The sequence below is a fragment of the Engystomops pustulosus genome, chromosome 7 (genome assembly GCF_040894005.1).
Source record: "Engystomops pustulosus chromosome 7, aEngPut4.maternal, whole genome shotgun sequence".
Lineage (NCBI taxonomy): Eukaryota > Metazoa > Chordata > Amphibia > Anura > Leptodactylidae > Engystomops > Engystomops pustulosus.
In genome coordinates, this window is record NC_092417.1 from 153,824,913 (window position 1) to 153,845,954 (window position 21,042).

Below are 21,042 nucleotides of genomic sequence, written 5' to 3' on the forward strand. Positions count from 1 at the left end.
TTAATGGTATAAATGTCCTGTTCTATTCTACCTAATCTAGTTTGAATAGCTTGAACCCAGTCTTCTCCTGCTCTATAACAAGCTGCCATTTATTTGATGTATGATGAGAAAACCAGGCAGCAAACGCACCCAAACAGGAGGAAAAATACAACTTCATGCACTTGTTGTCCTGGTCAGATGGGAAACTTGTGCCAAAGTGCTACAAGGCGACAGCAGCTGGAGGTGTAATATTATTATTCATTCATGCACTGACTTTATGTTTTTATACACTTTAATATATAGTTTCATTTATAGCTATAATTCATTGGTGGTTTATAACTTTTATCAATTCCTGATTAACTTAAAAGGGGTTTCCCAGCCACACCAAGCCACATAGTGGTGGGACCCCCCTTGGTCCTTTGTACCCCCTAATGGACTGAGCTACTGGCCACACATGCAGCTGCTGCTCTATCCATCTCTATGGCACATGCTGGACCTGCCTTTCCCTATATTTGGGGGACAAAGGACCCCTGCTTTCATGATCCATGTGATTCCCACCGCTGGGACCATGTAATGCAGAGCACAGCAGTGTGAGCACAGTGTAGCTGGACTGTAAATGTACTTCGCATTATGCTTTTTTATATATATATATATTCATTTACAGCTCTAATTCATTGGCAGGTTATACATTCCCGTTGCACTTAGTATTGCAGACCTAAAGTAACGCGGCCTCTTACTTCTCTTTATTAACCATTACTTTACATTATCCACTTTGTCTCCAATCTTTTCCCTTTCATCTTCTCCCATCTATTTTTATACAGATACATTCTAGTATCATACAATTCTTCTGGATTGCTGTTATGCTCCAATTTATGCTGCCATTAAAGAATAACCATAGTTTTTTTTAGTTGTTTTTAGCCTCATGCCACCAAATCACATTTATATGCAAGTTGAATCTCTATATATTTCAATACCAGAACCATCTCATCGGGTACGTACCTCTTATTGAAAAACTGAAGGCATCTGTATTTTGTTATTCACCTGTCTTCATCAGTAGTCGTTTTTTTTTGTTTTTTTCCTCGCCTCACATCCCTGAAATTTGTAAATCCAACAAAGGGTGGTGGTAAATATAAAAAGTGCAATCCACAGGAGGTCTCTTCCCTGCGCCTGACAGGGCTTATTCCACCGTCCGGGTCACTAAAACTGAATTAAAGCATTTTTTCCTCTTCCTTTCTTCCCACTTTATCAATAGAAGAAAAAAATTTCTATTATTTCAGCCGTGCTTTTTTACAGCAGCGAGTGATTCTGCTTCATGGCAGGGCACAGACGGAGGGGGCAGGGTTATACGTATAGAATAAGAGCAATGTTGCGTGACCGGCCGAAACCTAGGGACTTCTTAGCAGAATGTATTCATAGACAAGTGGTGGAGGTTTGATCGTGTTCTCCAGAGTGAGGAGGAGCATGAGGAATCTTTTCTCCCAATATTTCACTACTTGACAACATGAAGTTTTTAGTTATTTTACTTTTTTTGTTGTTTGCCGTAGAACTGAATGAGAAGTTAAATCTGGAAGAGCGTGGAAGGAAGACTCCGCTTTTTTAAATTTTAGGTTTTCATTTTATAATCCCATAGAAAACGCTGCGACTTTTGATACCTGTACGGAAAAAGAAAGAAAGGAGAGAACGTTACGGATCGAACAAAGCGGAGAGAAATCTGGCGTAACGTAACCTTTTGCTCAAGTGATAATAAGATGTTTACAGTGAAGGAGATCGCGCGGCGTCGTATTGTTAATTCTGCTAATTACCCTCTTGTTTTTTTTTTAATAATGAGCCCATGCCCTAAATCCTATTACCATGTAAAATATTTCTAACAATTGTCGTGTTGTGTCTGTCACTAGACAAAACCTCTCGGTACTCGGTGAGATAGGAGAAATAGCTTGTGCTAATAGGAAGGTATTGTGACACGTTAATGAGCGCCCATTGCTAATATGTTAAACATGGCTAAGAAAGAAATCCTTTTTACTAATACATGATGTATTCAGCCTCCAATAAACACCTAGGTAGGAGGTTGGAAATACAACTCATCCACAAGTGAGAAGATAAAAGCCTCTCTCGAAACTGCTCGGGACGTCATATTTTTTATAGTAGGGTTTTAGCTTCTTTTGTATAGTTTTCTTGCGCTATACATCACCTGGACTCTAGAAGACACCTACAAGACAAGGCTCCATATGATCTACCACCACATCAAAGAAAGACAAAGATGCTTGAGCGCTTTATACCGTGCATGTGTGGAGTTGAGTTATTTTTAGTTAACTGGTCCTTTTCGGCTTCTTTCACACAACACAACATCACACACACATACACCAGCCATGAATTGAGAAATGTGGCAGATATAACAGAGCCTGGAGGCGTACACACAATGTAAAAAAGATGGAGAAGAGAAGTGAGAACAGACAGTGCTGTCTATGCGCTGTGAACCCAAGTAACGTCTCGGTCTAATTAAACTTTCTCCGTAATAACGTGTACGATTGTCAGATGAACTGGAAGAAAAGTGTACGAGCTCCTAATGTGTTAACAGAAGGTGGGGAAAAGAGGCAAGAGAGCGAAATAGTCTCGTTCTGATACTTGTTAAGCTTTGCAGGCTCCTTAATGAGGTGAGAGGCGGCAGAAGCAGACGTGAGGAGACACCAACGCCAAGAGTGTGGAGTTAGTCCCTTTCAATGAAAATGAGACCCCCACCATTATAGGTCAGCGCAGAGTTGATATCTCGTGTATGGGGAGCAAACGATTCACAGGTGAGGCTCTAGGGTGCAATAGGAGCACAAAAAGTGGCGTCCTGCGCTCTCCATCCAGCACCGATGCACAAAATAATCATAGTAGTGTAAACTGGAGAGGCTAGTAATAATAGGAATAAGTCACACGAGGTTACAGCGAGGCGTTAAAGGTGCAGCTACAAGATACACACAGTCAGCTAAGTTTGCTATATAACAAATATGACCTTGTACCCGGCAGCAGGCAGGATGATAGAGGAGGTCGGTATCTTAGAGGGATGTGTATTAGGTGTATGTGATGATGAATAGTTTATGGGCCATTCACACACCGAACCTCAGAAGTAGTTTAAAGAATCAGTTTTATAGCGCAATAGAACAGGTACGTCAGGAATATTAAAACCTGGCATCAGCCCAGATCATTTCCCGTAAAACGCATTCACATGGAAAGAAATGCAGAGATATGAGGAAGGAAATACAGAAAGGCATCTTTCTCACCGCTCTTATACATCGCAGTGCAGAAGCCCTTGTAGACTGGAGACGGTTTTCATATACGGTGGAGGAATAGCTTTTTCTTCCTTGCTCCAATCGTCTCCCTGAATCAGCCCCCCTCCATATGTGCACCCCAGTGAGGATAGTGACTGCACTTGGTAGTTTGACCCCCTCCCCTTAGGGTAACCTCTCACGGGAGTGAATAAGGATTGTATTGAATATCAGGACACGCTGGTGAAATGCATTAGAGCAAAAGCGTAGAGAAAGGGAGGAGGAGAGAGACGGTGAAGAGGAGGAGGAGAGAAAGAGGGAGGGAGAAGAAAGGAGCTGGAGGAATACAGAGGGAGAGACAGCAAAAACTGAAAATGCTCCTAGAAAAGAATAACAAAAATGAATAACTTACACCTAAACAATACATTACGGCCAGGGATGACCTGTTTATATAGGGTCATATGCCAGAGGGTGAAAGGGATATGTAACCACTATTAAACGAAAATGACATATCAGGAGGTCACCAGATCTTCTACAAATAGTTCTTTTTCAATTGTCATTTTGAGGAAATCAACTCAATCAGCTAATGTAGAGAAGACGGGATTTGCAGCAGTATCTTTGTTTACTAGCCTCGTCTCCATAAGAAGAAATAAGGGATGAAGTAGTAACTTGTGTTAGGACTCATAATATTGTATCTCAAGTTCATTCATGGAGGGAACTAAGACGTACAGTACACAACTTCTAAACACTAATAGTGATGCATGGCTGATGGAGCGGACTTTCGAAATACAATAGCAATGGAAGATTATGACAATTATTTAGTTTAAATTATATATATAATTATCAATCCTTATACTCAGAGGCCCTACACCTTAACCTTGATCATGGGCCCATCCAAAATCAGTAAGCAAGTTTGTATCAACAGGAAGGAGGAGAACAAGCTGATCAACGGGGTCTCCCGATCATGAAAAGACCCCCTGCGGTCTGGAGAATGAGGGTCCCTTTTTACTAATAGGTGGAGCAGCAGGCTGTGCCATGTGTCCTGCTGCTCCATTTAATTGTATGGATGCCTCGGAAATGGCATAACTGGGCTCCGATACTAATGAATGGAGCAGAAGGACACACGCTTAACCAGCACTCTTCCCATTAGTGAGAACAGAACCCCCATTTACCTGATTGCGGGGGGGGGGGGGGGGGGTTGTTACCTGGGTTGGGGTCCCAGCAGACTGACCCTCAACAATCAGCTTGTTATCCCCTATCATAATGGAGGATAACTTGGAAACTTGGAAAAACCCCTTTAACAAACAAACAAAATGTACATTTGATGTTGATCGCCTCTTTTAGGCTTGTAACCTGTGTCGAAAATGTTGTCCATTGATAAATGTTGTGTACATTAGAAGGTAACTAACAAAATAAGACAACCGTCAGTGTTTCCTCTGGGGACTTCACCCCATTTCCTCTGACCTCCTGCCTGCTGGTAAACCCCTGTCTTGCTGCCACCATGCTTGTAGGTAAGATTGAACCATTTATTTCTATCCCTTATATGGTTGTTTCCCCCTATGGATTTCTGGACATCCAGCCATGATTCATTTATGTTCTAGTTGTTCTCATTTTAAGATATACTTAAGTTATGTTGGAGTATGCAGTTTTGGAGGACCATGAATACTTGACTGATATTCTTAACCGTATTTTCATAATTGAGTTCTAATCATGCAACAACATTTGTGACAAATCCACATAAAACAAGTGTAGATTCATTGTGGATACTGCCACGTAAATATTACTAGGTGCAACTTTGCAGAGATACTTTGTAATACAATTGTATACAGAAGGACTAAATAGTAGCAGATTGAGTGTGTGTGTGTGGCCTATTGCATATAGGAACATTGAATGCATAATGGAGAGACATAAATATTAATGTTATTTAATCAAAAAAACAACACAGAGAAAGGCGACACGTTTATCCAGGGTCAGCCACTTCCACTATTTGCCTTTGGGTATTAGTGAATACAGATCACAATTAAAAATCTGACATTGTTATATAAGATTGGAAAACGGAAACAAAACCCGAGAGCCTCAGGCGCTTATATATGAGTAATGTTCCTGGAGGTGGTAATTATGGTCCTGTGAAACCCTAATACACATGTACAAATAATGAGGAACAGACTCCACATACGACTTACTGTGCTAATATATTAGAGACTGTATAATTTGGTGCGTAGAGTAATATCTGCATCCCATTATGTTAGTAGCATCCTGGAGTGAAGATATTTAGCCATCATTATACGCTATTACTAAAGCAGGACATGGGCTCCATGATTTAGCCTCTGGAAATGAGAGTTATCGGATCGCCCCTCCGGGGCATACACTAATGTTTTGCTGCAATCTCATGGATCCTGAGCAAAAATTTTTATAATTAATTCAGTACAACATCTGCATTGGGGGCGCATATAAAAGTAATGTGAAAACTGTACAGATGCTGTTATATTCAATGAATCACTGTTTTGTGTTGCAAATTAAAAATGCTGATGGGAACTCAGTCTACGAAACCAGTTGTCCTGGTTAAGCTACTGTTTTTCTATCTATTGTCCTGAGTACAGTTATACATATAGGATTATCTGCCTGTCTGCGAGAAAGACACTTCCATTGCTGCTCCCGTCATCTGCTCCATAGACAGAAGTAAAGGGGAAGTCTGTGAGTCTTTCCCAAAGGACTCATAAAACGTAGCAGTTATCGCCTGTCACTTCCACTGAGCGGACGGCATTAACATCAGTGTATTTAATTATGCTTAACGATCCTAAAACATCAAATATTTAGAAGTGAACTCTGCTTCTCTTCTGGCTAAATAAACCTTCCCCTCCCTGCGCTCATCACATGGAAGGCAGCCCGGATCGTAGCAGTGTTGCTCCACTATTACCAAAATTCTGGCAGGAGAAAGGCTAAATATTGCAGGAGCTGGATGCCTGCATCACAGGGGTTAAGTGGTTCCTGTAAGCAAAGATCCAGGCCTGTTTGGGATAAGTGTATGCATGTGTGGAGTGGCTCCCTGACATGCGTGTGTCATGTTTAATTTGCAATGTCACTGCAGCCTGCTTTCAGCCTGTCCTCATGAATCACCAACACACAACAGCACATCCCCAAGAGGTGAATGCAAAGTTCCCGGTGCTAAGCTTCATCCAATTCACAAACCTCTTACTGGAAACCTGCAAATCCAACAATTCGCTAATGTGAGCAAACAAATAACTCTGGCGACGGCACATTGGGTTGAAATGTCTATGAAATCGGTGTCTAATTTGTCGGTTTTGCAGAGAATTTTCTAAATAAAGATTCAAAGTTTGTATCATGATGAGATTGGTGGTTACACATGGTTCAATCCTATCAAATGGCGCTAAATCCACATGTGAACCTCAACCTGCCAAATCATGGGGTTGATGCAAATTTTACAAATGTAAGAAACCGCTTTTTTGCATGTGCCTTAAAAGAAATCTACCATCAGAGTCAAGCATGAAAAACCATGTATTGATAAATCCAGGCACCTTATATTAAACTTTTAAAATTATGAGCCAGAAGGGCTCTGGGAGGAGGGGAGGGCTAATAGAGCCCCTCTGCACTGTAATAATAATTCCTTTATTTATATGGGGCACACAGATTACGCAGTGCTGCACAGAGCTACCAAATCAGTCCCTGTTCTCCTGGGGCTCACAATCTAATCAACCTAGCAGTATGTTTTGGAGTGTGGGAGGAAACCGGAGGACCTGGTGGAAACCCATGCAAACACGGAGAGAACATACAAACTCATACATGTTGACCCTGGGACATGAACCCAGGTCCCCAGTGCTGCATGGCTTTAATGCTAACCACTAAGCAACTGTGCTGTGGCTTCAAAGGCTGTTACACGGTGCAGGAGCAAGTCTCATCACCCCTGCTGATCTCTCAACACTTCCCTCACCCCTCTGCCAGCTATAATCTCACAGCAGCAGGCAGTTTTAGCACACAGCTCCTGCACCGTGTAACAGCCCGTGAATCTATTAGCATAATTTTAACAGTCGATGTTAAAATGAAGGATGCCATGGATAACACATATAAGAAGGTTACCAGAGTCATGGTGCCTGGATCTTAAGTAAGTGCCCCTGGTTTATCACCTTTGATTTTGATCTAAATTTCCTTTAAGGGTAATAGGTTTTGATGCGGAAATTTCTATGACCGATTTCTGCAACAAAATCAGCTGCGTGCAACTACACTCTTGCAAAAGGATCTCAAGATGATCTATAATGGACTATGGAAATGTGATTGGCAGTGTGGACCCCATGGCACGGCTCTTTATGCCACATGATATTTCGTGAGTCGCATCATTACGTGTAAATCCACTGATAATGAGAAAATATAAGTGGTTTCACGCCTCATAGACTTTTAGATGTTATTCTTGCCCGTCGGTCCTCCTTGGTTTTCTCTGAGCCAAAACCCCCTCTTCCCGTCAGACCTCCGTCTGTCACTCCGTCTGGAAGTTTCAAGTGTTTCTTACGTTAATTAAAAAAAAATCCTATTGACAAACCTGTTACATTTGACACAATGAGTGCCTTGCATCAGCAAACATCTGACATATTGTCCGTCTAAGTGCACCTAGATTTATATATTTAATGTATACCTTTTATGACCCTCTAAGTGCTTACACCTATATTTATACCTCTATATATTACTTGATTCTTTCACCCTTCAGTCCTGAAACTCACGCCCACTCAAGCTGACCTCCAGATAGCATTCACCTAAGACACCTACGCTAATATATATGTACATAGTAAGGATGTTGTGCGCTATTGTTGCCTGGAATATACACTTATATTATAATATTATTTCTTAACCATCCACGAGACTCATAAATCAAGATCCTTAATGGATTGGGAGTGAAGCAGTGTGTGTTTGTACGTGGGAAAGGGGGGGTGGAGGGAATAAATATATCTGGCAAGTGTTGGAGATAATGAATTAATATTGATTTGGAGACACAGGAAGGAGAGAGAGAATAAGGAGTAACAACTTGTGCTTTGCTGATGTTTTATGGGGGGCGATCTCCCTGGACCTACCTACTAAGATCCAGAGAGGGCAAACTCGGAGAAAAACAAAGCTGTAAATAAGATAAGAAAGAGAAGAGAGACGCTGTTTTCCCAACCAAGTCACTGTGGGCTTTGCTGAGTTACAGAGCCCCTGGCTCCTCAAAATTTATAGCCATCCAGCACTAATGCACTTGGCACTCCTGCCAGAAACCTAAGTACAGAGACTGAGCCCAAACAAGATGCAGACGCTGTGCAAACTGCTAGTCTGAGGCTCTGGTTAGCCCATGGGGCTGACACGTGGAAGATAAATGCGATTATAAGGTCAAGCGCTATTTGCTATCATCAGACTCCAAGGTGTCTGTGTCTGCTCCTCGAAATTACAAGCCGCACTGCCCAAGGATTAGGATAGGCAGATGCTATCTATTATGGAGAAGGTGGAATCATCACTCGATGCCTCTGGAACAACCGAAGTTCATATATATATATATATAGAGGAACACATTTATTGTTGCATAGAAACGTACATCTGTTATAAGATTACTCGCTCATTGGGCATCAGTCCTCGTGTGCTGTGGCTTTCCACAAACCCAGAGACACCAATCAGATTCTACTTTAAATCTAGGTAAATGGAAGCAGTAGTGTGATTGGTTGTGAAGGACAACGCTGCAGAAATTTGGAAGGCTGGGTTTTTGATTACACAGAATTATTAGGAGCTAGATGGTGTCAGACCCAACATGTAATAGACACAGATTCCAAGAAGCCCCATTGACTATATTGTGGTCTACGAGGTCTCGATTACAGTGACGGCCTCTGTACACATCCATCTTTGGATCTCCTGGCGTTCACTAGCAGGTGTAGACGATGCCATTCAGAGGTTTGCAATTTGGCAATCTATGGGTGGAATTAATTAAGACTGGCACCTTATATTACAGACTGTAGCTGAAGTGCTCTGGAATATGATGCCATAAATATAATAATATACTGAGATGTATAGAATGCGTAGATCTACCCTATAGATATAAACCAACATCTGGCATAAATTATGGGTAAATTTATCAGGCCCGTAACTAAAATTTTGGGCTTTTTAATGTGTGCCACAAATCAGTTATTACAGTAAATTCTGCCTGTCTTCTGTGATGGGGTGTTGTGGATGTTACCCATCTCTTAATTTACACACCTCCGGTATTTTGATGTACCTAGTGGTTTGTGTTTCTCCCCTTCTTACTAGAAGGATACCGTACAGCCCTGGATCTGTCATTATTAGTAGAGGTTGCAGTGTTGTGTTGGATTATTACTCAAGTCTTGTATAGTTCTTGTTTTTATTGGTCCCAAGATCAGGGTAAAGAGCCTAGTGACACAATGTAGAGTTATAGTTTTCCAGATCCATTTTGCTTGAATTCCCAGCCTGCCCGCGCTCCACCTGCACATTCTTCATAGAGTATTAGGAGGACATAATGGCTTGTCTTCTCTATGTATGCCATATCCACGGCCAGACTGATACTGTGCATATGCAGTGAGGAATAGAGTCAGCTACAGAAATGATCATGCAACTTATTTCCATGGATTCCACATGGAACCTGAGGATAATCTTGAAGTAACAAAGGGCACTGTATCTTTATCAAACATTGGATACTAATAAAAAGTGATGGGTAAGGGCAGCAGCAGAAAGTGTAAATCTTTTAGAATGTAATCTACGCTATATATCTATGCCCGACCACCTAAACAGATCTTCTCCCCCACATCTGCCATTCAGGAGCAGTCATACACATAGCGGCTCATTTTGGTCAGAATTATGAATTCTTGATTGTTGCTCTTGCCGATGTTTGACCACCGTGTTTAGCTTGTTTCTGCATGGCTTAGTGAAATGTCATATTGTCCAGTGATCTTTGCTATGTTGGTTGACAGCGTACATTATGTATGTGAAACTCCTTCCAGCAATATAATTGCTTGTTCTTCACTCATGCTGATATAAGTGAAGCAGGCAATAGCTAGAATAAGGTGGAAATGTTTCCTTTGACTTCTACAACACAAGGTCTGTAAATCGATAATATCAATGTCATTCGTTAAAAGGGTCTACCAGAAAGTAAACCTATGAAACAAGTGTCTTATCTGTGAGGGTCCCAACTACAGAGGTCGCATTAACGTCTGTACAATCGTCTGCTTTTCACTGTCAGTTTTCTATGACAAAGTTCTTAAAAGGTGTGGTAAGAGAACTGCTGGTACTATGCTAAATACATCAGTAATATTACAAATTTTGATGTAAATGACTGATTTATAGGTTTGCTTTTTATGCTTATACCTTGAAAGTGAAGTTGATAATAGGATTGTGTATAGTAGTTTCCTTGTCATCTGCGACCCATTTTTTAAAAAATTTTTTGGAAGCACTATTATTTATTTTATATTTTTCGGCGACTCAGTGAAATGCAGTTTTCCTGGGCTCCTCTCCAAGGGATCCGTGTTGAGTGAGGGGGTGAGAGTGGGAGGGAAAGCTGCAGAAGTCAAATCTCGGCATGACTAAACAGCCATCACCATTTATTTTAATGTCTTTCTGGGCACCCACTCTGTAATATACATCTATACACACGCTGCAAATTTTACTGCCTCACACTGCTAAATTATTCCAGGTCAAGTTCCTGCTCCACAGACGCACTCCTATTTATGGGGCAATCCCTTAAATATCTATCTGTATAACCGCAGTAGACAGGGCACGTTATGCAGCGCTATTTATGCAGTTGTCTGGATTCTGAATCCGCCTTCTACTACATGATCCAGAGTCTCATTTATTGGAAAGCAAAGGCACTAATTTCCAGGCAAACTGTGGAAAGGGTTTTTTTTTTTTTTGCTCCTAAACGTCATTAGATTCTTCCTGCCCAGGGGAGCTGTCCAAGGTGCCAGTTTCAGCATATCCACAGATCTTACTTGTGTGTGTTTAATGCAGTGAAAATCAAGTAAAAAGCAAAGCTTACTTTTCTGTTTAGCCAAGGGACTGTTTGTGAAAAATATTACAAAATATTGCATAAGAAGTCCAGTCTGATTTTCAGGCAGCATGGTATAGAGTAGGATGAGCCAAGTAGATTGTATATAGTATTCAAACATGTTATAGAGCAGGAGAAGCTGAACAGATTGTACACAGTGTCCCATCCAATGGCAACATATTATACAGCAAGATACCGTAACCTGAGCATATTGTTGATTGTGCCCTGCAAGCAGAAGGTTATAGAACAGGAGGAGCAGAGCAGATTGTACATAGTGTCTTTTATGCAGACAGCATGTTATAGAGCAGGAGGAGCTGAGCAGGTTGTACATAGTGTCCTTTATGCAGACAGCATGTTATAGAGCAGGAAGAGCTGAGCAGGTTGTACATAGTGTCCTTTATGCATTTGTGGCACCCCGTTCTTCATTAATCTGGTGCCGCCTGCACTGCTCTGACAGAGTGCACTAACTTTTTTATGGTGCACCTTTAACTGCATGATAAATGGGGCGCACGTGTCCGACCGTGCACTGGGACGGCCATTTCAGTGACGAAATTTGTGAAGTATAGTCCGTCAGCTCCACAAAAGGGTCGTGTGTGAACACTTCTGAAATTACATTAGCAAGCAGCTTGCACATTAACCACTTCGCGACCGCCCACCGTGTATTCACGGCGGCGGTCGGGTCGCGCTGCATGGAGAGGACTCACGGGCTGAGCCCTCTCCATAGCCGGTAAGTCTTTGCTGCATATTGCTAGCACCGATCGCGGGTGTTTTCACAGCAATGGCTGCCGGCAAAGCTGCCGGCAGCATCAAAAAGATAGCGGCGCATGGGCCGCCATCTTACCTAGGATCGCCGCTCCCCATGACGTCATCGGGGGGCGGCGATCCGTCTCCATGGTAGCCTCGGGTCTTCCGAAGACCCGAGACTATTTCGTTTTAACCCCTTCATTACAATGTGCTGATAGCACATTGTAATGAATGAGGAGGAAAATCCCCATATACTGCCATACAGTAGTATGGCAGTATATGATAGGATCGATCAGACAACCTAGGGTTAAAGTACCCTAGGGAGTCTGAAAAATAGTAAAAATATAAATTAAAAAAAGTTTTAAAAAAAAAATTATAATAAAAAAACCTAAAATTTCAAATCACCCCCCTTTCCCTAGAACTGACATAAATAGAAATAAACAGTAAAAATCATAAACACATTAGGTATCGATGCGTCCGAAAATGCCCAATTTATCAAAATATGATAACGGTTATTCAATGTGTTTAACCCCGTAACGGAAAAATAGCGCCCAAATTCGAAAATGGCACTTTTTTGCCATTTTGAAAAATATAAAAAAATCTATAAAAAGTGATCAAAAGGTCGTACAGTCCCAAAATGATATAATTGAAAATATTAGCAAATTTAGCAAAAAATGACACCACCCACAGCTCCGTACACCAAAGTATAAAAAAGTTATTAGCGCCAGAAGTTGGCAAAATCAAAAAAAATATTTTTGTACAGAAGGTTTTAATTTTTGTAAATGTATGAAAACATTATAAAACCTATACAAATTTAGTATCCTCTTAATCGTAGCGACCCAAAGAATAAAGTAGACCTGTCATTTGGGGCGCTCAGTGAAAGACGTAATATCCAAGCCCACATCTACAGGCAGCATGTTATAGAGCAGATGGAACTGAGCAGATTGTACATACAGTCCTATCTGGAGGCAGCATGTTATAGAGCAGGAGGAGCTGAGCAGATTGCTTATAATATCCAATATGAAGGCGCATGTTATAGAGCAGGAGAAGCTAAGCAGATTTTATTGTTTATTGTGTGCTGCAGGCAGTGTGTTATGGAGATAGGGAGGGGTTGAGAATATTGTTATAGACAGGGGGATACCTACAGCGATAGTAACAATAGCAGCTGCTATGGGGCCCATTGTGTCAGGTGGCCCTGACCTTATGGAGAATGTGCAACATATACATATTATGCTGCAAGTTGTACAGGGCACATGTATATAACAGGGCACATCTTCCACAGTGCACATCATTAATCGGCAGCTCAGATAAGAAATGTTGTTGGAGAAGATGGGGCAGCAGAACAACAGGAGAGGAATCTCTCATCTCTAATTCCTGCCGTGTACTGTCTGCATGTGGTCAGCAGCAAGTGTATATATTTATATTTATATCTGTGCATAAATGTGTGAGTAATATATATGTATATTTTCTGAGGGGGTAGGGGTGCCCATTCATAAGTCTGCTATGGGGCCCGGTCTCTCCTAGTTCCGTCCATGGCAATGTGAACATATTGTTATATAAAATACAAGCTATATTGCATCTCTTCCCCTTCAATATATTTACATACACAAATACAAATACATATGCGTCTGTTCATAAACATTTCCTCTCATATTGTCCATGCTGCCAAATCAATGCGAGGTCACTGTTACTTTTCTCATTATTGATACTTGCAACAAATGAGAAATGTTGCTAATTTCCACATCACGTCCATATGTGATGAAAACACAATCTGTAAGAGCAGAAATCCGTATGTATGTGTACAGGGGGTACAGCCAATCTCCCTTCATTTCCAGGATACTACAGATTGCTGAGGTCACAAATCAATAGCAGATCTACAAACCCCACCAAATGTCATGTCTATGTGGTGCTGGCAGCTACTGTGAGCCGTGTACTGAGGATCCAGCTGATACAACAGGGAGAAATACACTTCTATTCAGAAGGTCCTGGGAGGTAGATTAGGCAGGGAGAGATTAGCATCACATGACCCTTCATCTCCAGCCAATTCATGATTAGAAATATCAGCTCATGTGGTAAAAGACCACTCTGAATCAGGGGGCTTTCTTTCACATGTATGTATAATAGATATATTGATAAATTACCTAATATCCCACCCCCAAAAATTACAGGAAACTTGAAGTAAAGTGGGTAACCCCTTTAATACTATGGGAGTGTTGTCTGTCTTTGGTACTCTGATAAACTCTGTGAATGGGACTGGTGGAGATGACTGGTGGGACGTGCTCGGCAATTACCAATGCTCCCATAGTATTGAATGGAGTTATCCGGTGTACAGGGGACAATCAGACTCCATACAAGGTCAGGAGATAACCCCTATGTGTTTTGCAGGATCATACACAACGCGCCACAAACTGGTAAGCACCGCGCACAATTATATTCCTGCTTACTTTTAGGATTTATTTTTAGGTTTAGCATTTAAATGGAGTGTGAATAGTAATTAATATAGAAGAGATCAATGGCTTATTGTTCATGGGTCACTATAAAATCTCTATGTGCAGCTGGGGAAGGATTAAAGGGATTGGCCACTTTATCTCATGTTTTGTGTAATATGTGTGTGTGGTGGGGGCAGGATATTAGGAAATGTATGTTATTGTTTGTGTAATGAGACGGTATGCAATTTTCCAATATACTTTCTGTATCAATTCCTGACAGTTTTCTAGATCTCTATAGAAAGCTTCTATGTTTACTTCCAGTGGATAGAACTCTGACCATGGTCACACAGGTGCACGGCTCGTTATATTGGAGACTAATCAGAGCTGTGTGATATAACGAGCCATGCACCTGTGTGACCATGGTCAGAGTTCTATCCACTGGAAGTAAACATAGAAGCTTTCTATAGGATGACAGCAAGCAGAGATCTAGAAAACTGTCAGGAATAGATACAGAAAGTATATTGGAAAATTGCATAACTTTTTATCATAAAAACATTAACTAACATAAATATGCTGAAATGGGAACATTCCTTTAAGTGAAGCCTCCTGTCTTTTACCTCATCAGCCAGACATTTCTGAATATAAAATGGTCGCAGGTGGAGGGTCATGTGATCTCTATCTGTCCATGAGCAATCGCCCTGACAGGAACTTGATCTTATATTCATGAATACTATCATAAGGTCCTGGCAGGGCAATTGCTCATGAGATCACATGACCCTCCATCTGCAGCCATTTTATGGTCAGGAATCTCTGGCTGATGATGTAAAAGACAGGAGGCTTCACTTTACATATCAAGAAAGCAGAGCAGAACTATTAATAGATGTATATTGGTAAGTTAGCTAATATCCTGCCACTCACACTCACACACATTACAGAAAACATAAGAGAAAGCGTCCAACCCCTTTAAAACATCTCAAGCAATAGCTCAGGGTCCCCGGTGTCTTCTACCCCTATAGATGGCAATGCACATCTTGTATACGCTGCTCATGCCCTCGTACAGTATGATAATGAAGCAATCATTAGTAGTGAGAGGAAACATCATCTAGTGTCATTGTGTAATAATGATGAGACGTCATTGTGCCGCTCCACCACCTCCTTATACTGTTGCTGTTGTTTTATGTGTCAGGAGGCCCCAGTGGGACTCTACGCATACGGCCCCATCTGCGACTTTAACATCCTATTACCATACACTACTACTGCCTCACTTTGTATATTTGCGAAGAATCTGTAATAAAACCTTAGTTTCTTGTTATTCCGGCTCAAAATTTATCTCTCAACTTTCCATTTTAAAATTGTATCTTCTCATCAGTAAAGTGCCATAAGGGAATGTAATGAAAAATATTAATGAAATATATTATACCCCTTTGGTTACAAGGCAGTCTGTGCCGCCATATGTTTCTGGCTAAGCTGAAAAGGAAGCAGGCAAATGTTGTGTTTTCCGTGCATAAACAGGCCCGCAGCTCGATTAATAAAATTGGACAAATGTATTCAGGAGCCCAAGAACAGAGTCAAATAAATAGAATTGTCATATTAATGTACATCCCATTTCTTTTCAGGGAAGCAAATATCCTAAACCCCACTACACCCACCACTATAAAGCGTATATTACAGAATAAAAACACTTATACACCGCCACGTTCAGGCTCTCTCTTTATCACATTCAGGCAATTCTAATGATGTCTTCTGTGCCGAAGACTATGCAAAACTGTGTCCCCAGAGATTGGTATAGTATAACTCGGTTAAGCATTGCTTTCACAGTATTGAGAAGTATAGTTTACTTACATCTCAACACAACTAATGCAAATAATGTAACTACAAACTGGTATACATTTCTAATGTTACAGGAGAATCTAGTACTGGAATATATACACAAAAATCTAGTACTGGAATATATACACAAGAATCTATTCCTGGGGTATACGCTGGAGAATCTATTCCTGGGGTATACGCTGGAAAATCTATTCCTGGGGTATATGCTGGAGAATCCAGTAGCGGGGTATACGCTGGAGAATCCAGTAGCGGGGTATACACTGGAGAATCCAGTACCGGGGTATACGCTGGAGAATCCAGTAGCGGGGTATACGCTGGAGAATCTAGTAGCGGGGTATACGCTGGAGAATCCAGTACCGGGGTATACGCTGGAGAATCCAGTACCGGGGTATACGCTGGAGAATCCAGTACCGGGGTATTCGCTGGAGAATCTAGTACTGGGGTATACGCTGGAGAATCTAGTACTGGGATATACGCTGGAGAATCTAGTAGCGGGGTATACGCTGGAGAATCTAGTACTGGGATATACGCTGGAGAATCTAGTCCCGGGGCATACGCTGGAGAATCTAGTAGCGGGGTATACGCTGGAGAATCTAGTAGCGGGGTATACGCTGGAGAATCTAGTACTGGGGTATACGCTGGAGAATCTAGTACTGGGGTATACACTGGAGAATCCAGTACCGGGGTATTCGCTGGAGAATCTAGTCCCGGGGCATACGCTGGAGAATCTAGTACTGGGATATACGCTGGAGAATCTAGTCCCGGGGCATACGCTGGAGAATCTAGTACTGGGATATACGCTGGAGAATCTAGTCCCGGGGCATACGCTGGAGAATCTAGTACTGGGATATACGCTGGAGAATCTAGTCCCGGGGCATATGCTGGAGAATCTAGTAGCGGGGTATACGCTGGAGAATCTAGTAGCGGGGTATATGCTGGAGAATCTAGTACTGGGGTATACACTGGAGAATCTAGTACTGGGGTATACACTGGAGAATCTAGTACTGGGGTATACGCTGGAGAATCTAGTAGCGGGGTATACGCTGGAGAATCCAGTACCGGGGTATACGCTGGAGAATCCAGTACCGGGGTATACGCTGGAGAATCCAGTACCGGGGTATTCGCTGGAGAATCTAGTACTGGGGTATACGCTGGAGAATCTAGTACTGGGATATACGCTGGAGAATCTAGTAGCGGGGTATACGCTGGAGAATCTAGTACTGGGATATACGCTGGAGAATCTAGTCCCGGGGCATACGCTGGAGAATCTAGTAGCGGGGTATACGCTGGAGAATCTAGTAGCGGGGTATACGCTGGAGAATCTAGTACTGGGGTATACGCTGGAGAATCTAGTACTGGGGTATACACTGGAGAATCCAGTACCGGGGTATTCGCTGGAGAATCTAGTCCCGGGGCATACGCTGGAGAATCTAGTACTGGGATATACGCTGGAGAATCTAGTCCCGGGGCATACGCTGGAGAATCTAGTACTGGGATATACGCTGGAGAATCTAGTCCCGGGGCATATGCTGGAGAATCTAGTAGCGGGGTATACGCTGGAGAATCTAGTAGCGGGGTATATGCTGGAGAATCTAGTACTGGGGTATACACTGGAGAATCTAGTACTGGGGTATACACTGGAGAATCTAGTACTGGGGTATACACTGGAGAATCTAGTACTGGGGTATACACTGGAGAATCTAGTCCCGGGGCATATGCTGGAGAATCTAGTAGCGGGGTATACGCTGGAGAATCTAGTAGCGGGGTATATGCTGGAGAATCTAGTACTGGGGTATACACTGGAGAATCTAGTACCGGGGTATACACTGGAGAATCTAGTACCAGGGTATACACTGGAGAATCTAGTAGCGGGGTATACGCTGGAGAATCTAGTACTGGGATATACGCTGGAGAATCTAGTCCCGGGGCATACGCTGGAGAATCTAGTAGCGGGGTATACGCTGGAGAATCTAGTAGCGGGGTATATGCTGGAGAATCTAGTACTGGGGTATACACTGGAGAATCTAGTACTGGGGTATACACTGGAGAATCTAGTACTGGGGTATACACTGGAGAATCTAGTACTGGGGTATACGCTGGAGAATCTAGTACTGGGGTATACGCTGGAGAATCTAGTAGCGGGGTATACGCTGGAGAATCTAGTACTGGGGTATACGCTGGAGAATCTAGTAGCGGGGTATATGCTGGAGAATCTAGTACTGGGGTATACACTGGAGAATCTAGTACTGGGGTATACACTGGAGAATCTAGTACTGGGGTATACGCTGGAGAATCTAGTACTGGGGTATACGCTGGAGAATCTAGTACTGGGGTATACGCTGGAGAATCTAGTACTGGGGTATACGCTGGAGAATCTAGTACTGGGGTATACGCTGGAGAATCTAGTACTGGGGTATACACTGGAGAATCTAGTACTGGGGTATACGCTGGAGAATCTAGTACTGGGGTATACGCTGGAGAATCTAGTACTGGGGTATACGCTGGAGAATCTAGTACTGGGGTATACGCTGGAGAATCTAGTACTGGGGTATACGCTGGAGAATCTAGTAGCGGGGTATATGCTGGAGAATCTAGTACTGGGGTATACACTGGAGAATCTAGTACTGGGGTATACACTGGAGAATCTAGTACTGGGGTATACGCTGGAGAATCTAGTACTGGGGTATACGCTGGAGAATCTAGTACTGGGATATACGCTGGAGAATCTAGTACCGGGGTATACGCTGGAGAATCTAGTAGCGGGGTATACGCTGGGGAATCTAATACAGGGGTATATGCTGAGGAATCTAGTATCGAGGTATACGCTGTACTATTCTCATAGCTCAACCACAATTGCTCATAAGTTTGCTCTAACCTTTGCCGATCTGGTTACAAGGCAGACATACTATATCACTATGGAGGCTATGAGATGGAAGCGTAGATATAAGGCTGAAATAAATAATTTCAGCCACAATAAATGTTCTTCAAGTGAAATTTAACAATGCACAATTGTTTTTATGACCATTGGCACACTGACATATTCAGGTCCTGCAGTTTTTGGAGCCAAAACCAGTTGTAGATCATAATGGTAAGGAACTTTTAAGGAAACATAGTTCATGCCCCTGTAGATCTCAAACTGATCACCCATCCTATGAATTAGAAAACCACATATGTCCTTAATCATGTGCTCCTACCCAAATATGTAGGTCTATAATAGCAGTAACACGAGGCATATACGGGTTATATGTTCCCCCATCATACAGTATTAGCTAGAACGTCCAATGTTTTACAGAATTCTTTGTAGAAGCTGTAATATTTTCCAGCTGTAGCCTCATTGTTCTCACAAAAGATCAGCACATTACTGAGTCTGCTAACTGAGATGGCAGTGTATATATTTTTTTGGCTTCAAAGTCACAAAGGCCATGGATAAAACAAGTACTGTGGCCATAAGCAATGAAACTGTGATAAGCGCTTCACTTATCTGCTCCCAAAAGTACTGACTCCAGTCATACAAATCATCTCTCTGGCTGATGACTCTGTAACCGGAAGTCCCAGTGTTCCCTGCACGTCTGCTGGAATGTAATGGGCGCAGATAGAAATCTCAAACTTTGCGGTGACTCTTTCCTTTAAATGAAGGATTGTTGAAGGCTGATGTTCCTGCATTTTGACTAATAGTGCCATTTTAGAAAGGTTTTTATAGGTTTTTTTAAATCAAGCTAGCTTTGTGTGAGGGGGAAAAAATATAACCAAAAAGTTAAAACCAAGGATAAGGATCATTCAGTCAGTTGTCTAGGCGGATATTCATGACAATGAACCCACAGATTGTATACTGTATTTACTGGTTTTATACTGTATATTTAGACTCCTTAGGGCTAGGACAATCTTGCAAGGTATCAGACAGCCAAGACATCCCCTTGAATATGACACTATTTTCAAGCCTGGACAACGCATGGGCCACTTTTCAAGCACTTGTCAACGTATATAATCCATTGCGACCAGCTTTTATCCCATGTGTATAGGCAGCTTTAGGTTGTTCTACAACTGGTGTGTATTATGCAGTGATTTTCCATAATACAGCAGCGGCATAGTGAAGAGGATTTAACCAAATCCCACACACACATAGTCCAAAAAAATGGCAACAGAATCAGATTTCAGCTCCTGATTAATAATGAAAGGGATGTCGCTTATTTTGTTGCTGTTTCTAGGGAAAACTGTTACAAAAAATGCAACAAAATCAGACAATTTTGACTGGTTTTTGTTGCCTGTGGAATTACCCTGTTTTAGACTATATTCACACTAACGTGTGGCTGCCGTACTGTAGCACTGCGGGCACACGTCGGCGCCGGGGAGAGGAGGATGGTGTGAGCGCTGCTCTCCATAGAGGAGGGGGAAAGCGCCCCTCTCCATAGAGAAACATGGGGCACGGTGTTGTATTCTAGGGAAAGATAGGACAGAACGGTACAGTGCTGCACCATACCGCTCCCATATGGCGCCCATTGCCGTCTATGGGGGGGGGGGCATATATCCGCCGTATATACATCCCCCATACGGCTGTGTGAATGCACTCATATTGTGTTCAGATAAAAACTGATTATGCATCCATTTGCATTAGATTTTACAAAAAAACTAAAAAAATCTTTTAATGGAAGCACGTTGAAACTGTGTAAGTCACTAGTACAAGTTGAGAACATAAAATACCAGCAAACCATAATCATTCTACTGTGTGCAATATCTTATGTGTGGTTTTGGTCCCTCTGCACAAACTTCTAGGAAAATGGGCACAATCAAG

At 42.1% G+C, this 21,042-nt stretch overlaps 2 protein-coding genes across 4 annotated transcripts in view; one reads left to right on the forward strand and one right to left on the reverse strand.

The window, feature by feature from the left end:
- The window catches only part of MACROD1 (mono-ADP ribosylhydrolase 1), a 490,176-nt gene that overhangs the window by 331,511 nt on the left and 137,623 nt on the right, over nucleotides 1-21,042 (forward strand). The window lies entirely within an intron of this gene.
- Nucleotides 1-21,042, reverse strand: part of FLRT1 (fibronectin leucine rich transmembrane protein 1) — a 136,134-nt gene that overhangs the window by 52,546 nt on the left and 62,546 nt on the right. Inside the window, exons 1-2 of one of the 2 annotated variants that reach the window (XM_072118354.1) lie at nucleotides 3,243-3,472; nucleotides 979-1,631 (exon numbers count right to left, since the gene is read on the reverse strand). The gene's annotated coding sequence lies outside the window, so the exon portion shown is untranslated. Of the gene's footprint in view, nucleotides 1-978; nucleotides 1,632-3,242; nucleotides 3,473-21,042 lie in introns of those variants that run through there. The other variant, XM_072118353.1, reaches the window with a different exon arrangement.